This window comes from Bombina bombina, chromosome 8, assembly GCF_027579735.1.
Source record: "Bombina bombina isolate aBomBom1 chromosome 8, aBomBom1.pri, whole genome shotgun sequence".
Classification (NCBI taxonomy): domain Eukaryota; kingdom Metazoa; phylum Chordata; class Amphibia; order Anura; family Bombinatoridae; genus Bombina; species Bombina bombina.
Genome location: NC_069506.1, coordinates 209,204,551 through 209,215,662, shown reverse-complemented (window position 1 = coordinate 209,215,662; position 11,112 = coordinate 209,204,551). Strand labels below are relative to the sequence as shown.

The 11,112-nt window shown below is 37.0% G+C and overlaps 1 protein-coding gene across 4 annotated transcripts in view; it reads left to right on the top strand.

Annotated features, from left to right (window-relative positions):
- The first annotated feature begins 5,364 nt into the window (after positions 1-5,364).
- The window catches only part of LOC128638113 (apolipoprotein C-II), a 50,145-nt gene continuing 44,397 nt past the window's right edge, over positions 5,365-11,112 (top strand). Inside the window, exons 1-2 of one of the 4 annotated variants that reach the window (XM_053689976.1) lie at positions 5,365-5,427; positions 5,850-5,887. The gene's annotated coding sequence lies outside the window, so the exon portion shown is untranslated. Of the gene's footprint in view, positions 5,428-5,479; positions 5,542-5,849; positions 5,892-11,112 lie in introns of those variants that run through there. The other 3 variants (XM_053689978.1, XM_053689977.1, XM_053689979.1) reach the window with 3 other exon arrangements.

Sequence of the window (11,112 nt, the reverse complement as noted above, 5' to 3'; positions counted from 1 at the left end):
GTCAGACCGCACGTCTTGTAATTCTCTGTCTGGGAAATTATATATTTATCAAATCTATCTATTTATCTATCAAATCTATCTAACTATAAATCATATCTATCAAATGTATATTGCATCTATTGATCTATGTAATCTATGTATCTATCTATCAAATCTATCTATCTCATGGCAGGACTGTTTTGTGACAGCCACTTGTGTTTCGGCCAAATTTGAAGTAGGAGGACCGACCAAGCATCTTTTTCCATCTCCCGGTTCCGAAAATCCATGCCATATACACGTCCCCTGGCGCCGCAACTGACTCTGGGAACCTTACCATGGGTGTCAGACCGCACGTCTTGTAATTCTCTGTCTGGGAAATTATATATTTATCAAATCTATCTATTTATCTATCAAATCTATCTAACTATAAATCGTATCTATCAAATGTATATTGCATCTATTGATCTATGTAATCTATGTATCTATCTATCAAATCTATCTCGTGGTTGTGCAAATGGACTGTTTGCGGTGCGTTACACGGGGAGTTTGGTCTGTCACTGTGAAGCGGGCGTAACTCTTACACTACCTGATCGATACAACATCATACCTGATGTTTTAAAGCACATTATTCTAAACAATTTAGGAATGTTAGGTGATTTATGCCCTTTATGGCTTAAAACCAGACTCTGCATCAACTATGTAATTTTCCGTGGGAGTTTTGCCATGGATCCCCCTCCGGCATGCCACAGTCCAGGTGTTAGTCCCCTTGAAACAACTTTTCCATCACTATTGTGGCCAGAAAGAGTCCCTGTTGGTTTTAAAGTTCGCCTGCCTATTGAAGTCAATGGCGGTTCGCCGGTTCGCGAACAGTTGAGGAAGTTCGAATCTGCCGTTCGCGAACCGAAATTTTTAGGTTCGCGACATCACTAATGCCAAGTTGGTCATGGGTTCATCCTAGAGCAAGATAATAACCCAAAAGAAGACCGCCAGAAATGTCTTCAGCGGTTATATCTATAATAATAGACATCTTTAATTAATCAATATTTTAAATTGCATTTTGTTAAATTTTATGATTCCATGATTTCTTTTTATCTGGAATTCTTTATTTGTTATATGATTTAAAGGGACATTGTACACTAGATTGTTCTTTGCATAAATGTTTTGTAGATGATCCATTTATATACCCATCTGGGGGTAATTTTTTAAAAATGTTTAGTTTTGATTATATTTAAATAACAATAACGTTTTAGATGTATACTGATGTATACAGACTTCAGATTGCTTCTGTTTGTATACTGGGTTTTTTCAAATGCAGGGGAGGGGGAAAGGGTTTTTGGATATGCTCTCAGTCCCTTTCATTGGGTGTCCCAGCCTAACCTCATCAACTTTGCTAAATTGAGAGCTTCTAAGTAAGTTTTTGAAACGTTTTATTTTGGATTTTTATATCCGTATCTGTGCATATTATTCTTTATAGTAGTGTCTATTACATGCAGTTAAATAAAAATTGGTGTATACTGTCACTATAAGTACATTGAGACATTAAACTATACATTTAGATAAAAACCGGATACAATGGAAGTGTTCAGGGCAGTCATTTTCTTTAACCCCCTTAGTTGCTACTTGCTAGTAGCACACACGGGGCAAACAGACATACAACAGGTTCATTTTACAATTATAGCTGCTGTTAACTATTCATTTATAATTCATTGTGGACATTCAGAGCTTACTGCCCCCACTGTTGTTAGATTGTGTAAGCAAGAAAGACATTTAGATTGTAATAAAGTGCATTAACTATCACCTAGATTACAAGTTTTGTGATAAAGAACACAAAAAATGAGCGTTATCACACTTTCCATAGCTCTGCCATTACAAGTTACTGAAAAACCTCCTTGTGCTGTGCGTTATGGTGCGATAAGCTCCATAACACACAAAAGCCAAGGGTTGAGTTTACGTGCTCGTGCACGCTTTCCCCCATAGACATCAAAGAGGAGAAAGTGTTAGAAGAAAACTAACACCTGCGATCGCGGAATGGAGAACACCCTAACATAAACCCCTACTCTTAACACCCCTAATCCACCACCCTCGACATCGCTGACACTAAATAAAATGATTAACCCCCCCTAACACCCCCTAACTTTAAATTAAACTTACAATATAACTTTCTTTAAATAAATAAAAACTTACCTGTGAAATAAAATAAAAAAAACTAAGTTTAAACAATACATTTAACTTATATTACTATTTTAAATAAATGAAAAAAAATAAAAATAAAAAAACCTAACATTACAATATTATAAAATCCGAACACTACAAATAAAAAAAAACAACTAACATTACAAAATATAATAAACACTAACATTACGAAAAATAAAAAAAATCTAAGATTACAAAAAATAATAAACAAAATTATCCAAAATAATAAAAATTACACCTAATCTAATAGCCCTATAAAATAAAAAAAGCCCCCCAAAATAAAAACACCCCTAACCTTACAATAAACTACCAATAGCTCTTAAAAGGGCCTTTTGTAGGACATTGTCCTAAGTTAAACAGCTCTTTTACCTACAAAAAATTACAAAGTGCCCCCAACAGTAAAACCTCCACCCAACAAACCCCCCAAAATAAAAAACCTAAGTCTAAAAAAAATGTAAGCTACCTATTGCCCCTAAAGGGACATTTTATTGGTAATGCCCTTAAAAGGGCAATCAGCTCTTTTACTGCCCATTCCTAATCTTTAAAAAAAAAAAAAAACACCCAAAAAACAAACAAACAAACAACTAACACTAACCCCAGGAAATATACTGATGGTTCCTGAAGTCCAGACATCCATCTTCATCCAGGCGACGAGAAGTCTTCATCCAGGCAGCGACATCTTGATCCATCTCAGATACATCTTCTATCTTAATCCCGGTGGCGCGGAGCTGTGGAGGCACAGAGCTGTGGAGGCGCGGAGCATCGTCGCCGGCGGCACAGACATCCAGCCTGGAGTATCCTCTTCATACGATCACCGCCATACACTGAAGCTTGAATGCAAGGTACCCATTTAAATATGGGGTACCTTGCATTTCTATTGGCTGACATTTTCCAATCAGCCAATAGGATGAGAACTACTGAAATCCAATTGGCTGTTTATAGCCGTACCGCAGCGACTTGTAATATGGGAGACCTGCGCAATGACCAATTTTTCAGCGGTATAACCGTACCACACCATAACGCAAAACTTGTAATCTAGCTGTATGGTTGTAGCTCAGGCAGGTCTCACTGAGTGGGATTTTCTTTTGGCAAGTTCTGAGAAGCAATTACAAGTATGGTACATATGTGTGAAAGAATCAACCTCAATTCTAGGGTCTGAAGTTCTTAATCCCGGTGGCGCGGAGCTGTGGAGGCACAGAGCTGTGGAGGCGCGGAGCATCGTCGCCGGCGGCACAGACATCCAGCCTGGAGTATCCTCTTCATACGATCACCTCCATACACTGAAGCTTGAATGCAAGGTACCCATTTAAATATGGGGTACCTTGCATTTCTATTGGCTGACATTTTCCAATCAGCCAATAGGATGAGAACTACTGAAACCCAATTGGCTGTTTATAGCCGTACCGCAGCGACTTGTAATATGGGAGACCTGCGCAATGACCAATTTTTCAGCGGTATAACCGTACCACACCATAACGCAAAACTTGTAATCTAGCTGTATGGTTGTAGCTCAGGCAGGTCTCACTGAGTGGGATTTTCTTTTGGCAAGTTCTGAGAAGCAATTACAAGTATGGTACATATGTGTGAAAGAATCAACCTCAATTCTAGGGTCTGAAGTTCTTAAAAGGTACATATAATTTTTAAACTTTTGTAAGTATTTTAGTAAATGAACATACTAGTTAAGTAAAATAATGTTGTGAATACATTAATACCTTGTTTGATGCACAACTTGCTTGCTTTGGAGGAGCCCATCTAGACTTTACTGGGTACATCTAGCCACTGTCATTTTATTAGCAAAACTGATTTTTTTGCAGTATCTTATCTCATCTACTGAGGCCAATTAGGGCAGATATGTGACAGGGTTAGGCATATGGAGTCTACATTGTGCACTTCCAATCCTCAAAATTACATGACATTTTTTATGAAAACTGTTTTTTTTTTTTTAAATTTAAACTACACATAATTAGACACGTGCTTCATGTCAGCTAGAATACAAATGGATGCATTTATACAAACAAGTGATCATGGGAATATTATTGTTCTGATTATTTGTTGAGGGCAAAAGAGGAAGAGATAGGAAAGAATATATGGTAGTACATAGATCAAGTAGATTAACAGAGCCCAGGTTTCTGCTGAAGTAATGATAACTGGAAGACTTAAGGAGTGTTGTGATAGTGAAAAAGTGATAACTAAAGAAAAGGCAGGGGGAAGTGGAAAAGTCTAAGAGCTTTGCTAAACAAGCAGAATGTAATAATCTTCAGAGTTTGGGAAATATTTTGACAATTAAAACAGACTAATCTTAGGAATTAACATTTATTACTCTGACCTCTGGTCAAGAGTTTTTTTTTTTTTTTTTAAGAACCTAAAACGTAACAATATTTAATCAACTTCTAGTCAAATTCTAAGCATACACATTTATTGTTTATCTATAAAATACTCATCAGCTCATACAGACGTGAAAAAATAAGACCCTTATCTAGATACTGGTTAATTTGTTAGTATAAATATGGGGAACCCTGTAATGGGCCCAGACTAAGACAAATACAAGAGATCTTGTTCCTGATACCCAAAAAGGATCTAACTAGACTGTGCTAGAGCACTTATTTTGGTAAATAAACATTTTTTTTCATTTGAGGATTTTTTTGGGGGTCTTTAGAGAGGTATTAAAGTGGAAAGGTTGTGCAGGGATTCTTATCATATGTTAGCTGGGTTTTGTTGGGAATGATATAGGACAAAATGAATTGGTTGTTGTGGGTTAGCATGGGGATTTAAAATAAATGCAGAGTAGGAGGTTCCATAAGTGGTCCTTGGGGGAGGTTCTTGGAGATAACTAAATGTGGACATTCATTTATTTTTTATTGTCCACATTGATTTTTGGAAGGATTTCAACTCATGCCAATATAATAAAAAAGCTTGCACAGTCTTTATGACAAGTTTCACATTATAGAGCGCCTTTCTGACACTGCTAACTAGTATTTTTGTGTACAAACTGCAATCGCAAAAGACAAGGTTGATGCTATGTAGCAATCCTGTTGTTAACAATTGCAGCAAGCCCAGAAATGTGAGTCTAGTGTTAGATCGGTTGTTGCGGGTATCGTGTATAACATATAAACCTCAGTACACACAGTTCAGTGTTTGTTTGGACTTATGACCTCAGCTCTGACAACACATCAGGGACAGAATATAAAATCTGAGACATGAGTTCCACTATAAAGCACAGAAGGTGAGAGGCGGAAGAAAACAGTTTGTACCAATGTGAGTGTATAGGACAGAAATGAATGGAGTGGGCATAAGTGGGCACAGAAAATCAGATGCTATAAAGTAAACTATAATGTTTGTATTGATTAAGAAGATGGGTGATAAATTTAGGTGAGTGGTAGAAATGGAAATGCAGATATTCTGGTAGAAAATATAATAGAAAGAGGAATCAGAGCAGACCGGAAGTATTAAAACAGATAGTGGGATACAAATCAATGGTACATTCCTATCATTTTAATTTATCACATCTATTTACTAATGCAGTTGTGTATGTATATTTGAAGGTACTTGTATTAAAGCATTATCTGCTTTACTCTATTATTGAACATAATAACCTAATTTCTCAAGCACTCAACCAAGAACTGATATTCTTTTCCATACAGAGTTACTCCAATAACATGGATTCATTTATTTTTCAGAATTGGATGCTGAAGCTGAAGTTGCATTAGGTTTCGAGGTATGTAAGTATCCAGAATCCCAAACTTAGTACCTTTAGCTCATTTTATATGAATCTCATGTGGTTCTGTTCACTGTGATAATATATAAAACATGTAGACATAACACAGACTCTATGTTTGATCCATCATGCATAGGAGTATGCCTCATACAACTAATTTTTGTGTGCATTGTTTAAACTTAAACACATAGTACAGATGTTGTATAATTTATGTAAGAAAGTACAGAGAAAGCTCAGTATGATATATACGGCAGGGCACAGTATAATATATATATATATATATATATATATATATATATATATATATATATATATATATATATATGGAAATAGAGTAAGCTATGTATGATATGTATGAGAGCACAGAGTAAGCTCAGTATGATATGTATGTGAGCACAGGCTAAGCTCAGTATGATATGTATGAGAGCACATAGTAAGTTCAGTATGATATGTATGTGAGCACAGAGTAAGCTCAGTATAATATGTATGAGAGCACAGAGTAAGCTCAGTATGATATGTATGTGAGCACAGGGTAAGCTCAGTATGATATGTATGTGAGCACAGAGTAAGCTCAGTATGATATGTATGTGAGCACAGAGTAAGCTCAGTATGATATGTATGTGAGCACAGAGTAAGCTCAGTATGATATGTATGTGAGCACAGAGTAAGCTCAGTATGATATGTATGTGAGCACAGAGTAAGCTCAGTATGATATGTATGTGAGCACAGAGTAAGCTCAGTATTATATGTATAGTAGCACAGAGTAAGCTCAGTATTATATGTATAGTAGCACAGAGTAAGCTCAGTATGATATGTATATGAGCACAGAGTAAGCTCAGTATGATATGTATGTGAGCACATAGTAAGCTCAGTATGATATGTATGTGAGCACATAGTAAGCTCAATATGATATGTATATGAGCACAGAGTAAGCTCAGTATGATATGTATGTGAGCACATAGTAAGCTATGTATGATATGTATGTGAGCACAGAGTAAGCTCAGTATGATATGTATGTGAGCACATAGTAAGCTCAGTATGATATGTATGTGAGCACATAGTAAGTTAAGTATGATATGTATGTGAGCACAGAGTAAGCTCAGTATGATATGTATGTGAGCACAGAGTAAGCTCAGTATGATATGTATGTGAGCACAGAGTAAGCTCAGTATGATATGTATGTGAGTACAGAGTAAGCTCAGTATGATATGTATGTGAGCACAGAGTAAGCTCAGTATTATATGTATGTGAGCACATAATAAGCTCAGTATGATATGTATGAGAGCACATAGTAAGTTCAGTATGATATGTATGTGAGCACAGAGTAAGCTCAGTATGATATGTATGAGAGCACAGAGTATGCTCAGTATGATATGTATTTAAGCACAGAGTAAGCTCAGTATGATATGTATGGGAACACATAGTAAGCTCAGTATGATATCTATGGGAGCACAGAGTAAGTTCAGTATGAAATGTATGGGAGCACAGGGTAAGCTCAGTATGATATGTATGGGAGCACAGAGTAAGCTCAGTATGATATGTATGCGAGCACAGAGTAAGCTCAGTATGATATGTATGTGAGCACAGAGTAAGCTTAGTATGATATGTATTTAAGCACAGAGTAAGCTCAGTATGATATGTATGTGAGCACAGAGTACGCTCAGTATGATATGTATGGGAGCACAGAGTAAGCTCAGTATGAAATGTATGGGAGCACAGGGTAAGCTCAGTATGATATGTATGGGAGCACAGAGTAAGCTCAGTATGATATGTATATGAGCACAGGGTAATCTCAGTATGATATGTATGTGAGCACATAGTAAGCTCAGTATGATATGTATGTGAGCACAGAGTAAGCTTAGTATGATATGTATGACAGCACAGAGTAAGCTCAGTATGATATCTATGCGAGCACATAATAAGCTCAGTATGAAATGTATGGAAGCACAGAGTAAGCTCAGTATGATATGTATGGGAGCACAGAGTAAGCTCAGTATGAAATGTATGAGAGCACAGGGTAAGCTCAGTATGATATGAATGGGAGCACAGAGTAAGCTCAATATGATATATGGGAGCACAGAGTAAGCTCAGTATGATATATGGGAGCACAGAGTCAGCTCAGTATGATATATAGGAGCACAGAGAAAGCTCAGTATGATATGTATGTGAGCACATAGTAAGCTCAGTATGATATGTATGTTAGCAGAGTAAGCTCAGTATGATATGTATGTGAGCACATAGTAAGCTCAGTATGATATATATGGGAGCACAGAGTAAGCTTGGTATGATATTATGAGAACACAGAGTAAGCTCAGTATGATATGTATGTTAGCAGAGTAAGCTCAGTATGATATGTATGCGAGCACAGAGTAAGCTCAGTATGATATGTATGTGAGCACAGAGTAAGCTTAGTATGATATGTATGTGAGCACAGAGTACGCTCAGTATGATATGTATGTGAGCACAGAGTAAGCTCAGTATGATATATATGGGAGCACATAGTAAGCTCAGTATGATATGTATGGGAGCACATAGTAAGCTCAGTATGATATCTATGGGAGCACATATTAAGCTCAGTATGATATATATGGAAGCACAGAGTAAGCTCAGTATGATATGTATGAGAGCACAGAGTAAGCTCAGTATGATATGTATGAGAGCACAGAGTAAGCTCAGTATGATATGTATGTGAGCACACAGTAAGCTCAGTATGATATGTATGTGAGCACAGAGTAAGCTCAGTATGATATGTATGTTAGCAGAGTAAGCTCAGTATGATATGCATGTGAGCACACAGTAAGCTCAGTATGATATGTATGCGAGCACAGAGTAAGCTTAGTATGATATGTATGTGAGCACATAGTAAGCTCAGTATGATATGTATGTAAGCATAGAGTAAGCTCAGTATGATATGTATGTGAGCATAGAGTAAGCTCAGTATGATATGTATGTGAGCACAGAGTAAGCTCAGTATGATATGTATGTGAGCACAGAGTAAGCTCAGTATGACATGTATGCGAGCACAGAGTAATCTCAGTATGATATGTATGTGAGCACAGAGTAAGCTCAGTATGACATGTATGCGAGCACAGAGTAAGCTCAGTATGATATGTATGTGAGCACATAGTAAGCTCAGTATGATATGTATGTTAGCAGAGTAAGCTCAGTATGATATGTATGTGAGCATAGAGTAAGCTCAGTATGATATGTATGTGAGCACAGAGTAAGCTCAGTATGATATGTATGTGAGCACAGAGTAAGCTCAGTATGATATGTATGTGAGCACAGAGTAAGCTCAGTATGATATGTATGTGAGCACAGAGTAAGCTCAGTATGATATGTATGTGAGCACAGAGTAAGCTCAGTATGATATTATGTGAGTAAAGAGTAAGCTCAGTATGATATGTATGTGAGCACAGAGTAAGCTCAGTATGATATGTATGTGAGTAAAGAGTAAGCTCAGTATGATATGTATGTGAGCACAGAGCAGTATGATGTATGTGAGCACAGATTAAGCTCAGTATGATTTGTATGTGAGCACAGAGTAAGCTCAGTATGATATGTATGTGAGCACAGAGTAAGCTCAGTATGATATGTATGTGAGCACAGAGTAAGCTCAGTATGATATGTATGTGAGCAAAGAGTAAGCTCAGTATGATATGTATGTGAGCACAGAGTAAGCTCAGTATGATATGTATGTGAGCACAGAGTAAGCTCAGTATGATATGTATGTGAGCACAGAGTAAGCTCAGTATGATATTATGTGAGTAAAGAGTAAGCTCAGTATGATATGTATGTGAGCACAGAGTAAGCTCAGTATGATATGTATGTGAGTAAAGAGTAAGCTCAGTATGATATGTATGTGAGCACAGAGCAGTATGATGTATGTGAGCACAGATTAAGCTCAGTATGATTTGTATGTGAGCACAGAGTAAGCTCAGTATGATATGTATGTGAGCACAGAGTAAGCTCAGTATGATATGTATGTGAGCACAGAGTAAGCTCAGTATGATGTGTATGTGAGCAGAGAGTAAGCTCAGTATTATATGTATAGTAGCACAGAGTAAGCTCAGTATTATATGTATAGTAGCACAGAGTAAGCTCAGTATGATATGTATGTGAGCACATAGTAAACTCAGTATGATATGTATGCGAGCACATAGTAAGCTCAGTATGATATGTATGTGAGCACAGAGTAAGCTCAGTATGATATGTATGTGAGCACAGAGCAAGCTCAGTATGATATGTATGTGAGCACAGAGCAAGCTCAGTATGATATGTATGTGAGCACAGAGTAAGCTCAGTATGATATGTATGTTAGCACATAGTAAGCTCAGTATGATATGTATGTAAGCACAGAGTAAGCTCAGTATGATATGTATGTGAGCACAGAGTAAGCTCAGTATGATATGTATGAGAGCACAGAGTAAGCTCAGTATGATATGTATGCGAGCACAGAGTAAGCTCAGTATGATATGTATGTGAGCACAGAGTAAGATTAGTAAAATATATATGTGAGTACAGATTAAAGGGACAGTCTACACCAGAATTTTTATTGTTTTAAAAGATAGATAATCCCTTTATTACCCATTTCCCAGTTTTGCATAACTAACACAGTTATAATAATATACTTTTTAACCTCTGTGATTATCTTGTATCTAAGCCTCTGCAAACTGCCCCTTTTTTCAGTTCTTTTGACAGACTTGCAGTCTAGCCAATCAGTGCCTGCCCCCAGATAACTTCTCGTGCACGAGCACAGTGTTATCTATATGAAATACGTGAACTAACACCCTCTAGTGGTGAAAAACTGTTAAAATGCAATCTGAAAGAGGTGGGCTTCAAGGTCTAAGAAATTAGCATATGAACCTCCTAGATTAAGCTTTCAACTAAGAAGAACAAAGCAAAATTGGTGATAAAAGTAAATTGGAAAATTGTTTAACATTACATGCTCTATCTGAATCATGAAAGTTTATTTTGGCCTAGACTGTCCCTTTAAGCTCAGTTTGATATGTATGTGAGTACAGATTAAGCTCAGTTTTTTGAAGCTGGGGCCCCACCCTCAGGGGCCCAGTCACAGTTGCGACCTCTGCACTCCCTGTAATTCTGTCCCTGTATGTGTGTGTTAAAGATGCCATGAAAAAATCATGTCATGTCATGTCAAATCCTGTCCATATGTTATGACTTAAATATGGCTAAAATTGTGTGTGTGTGTGTGTGGGGGCAGT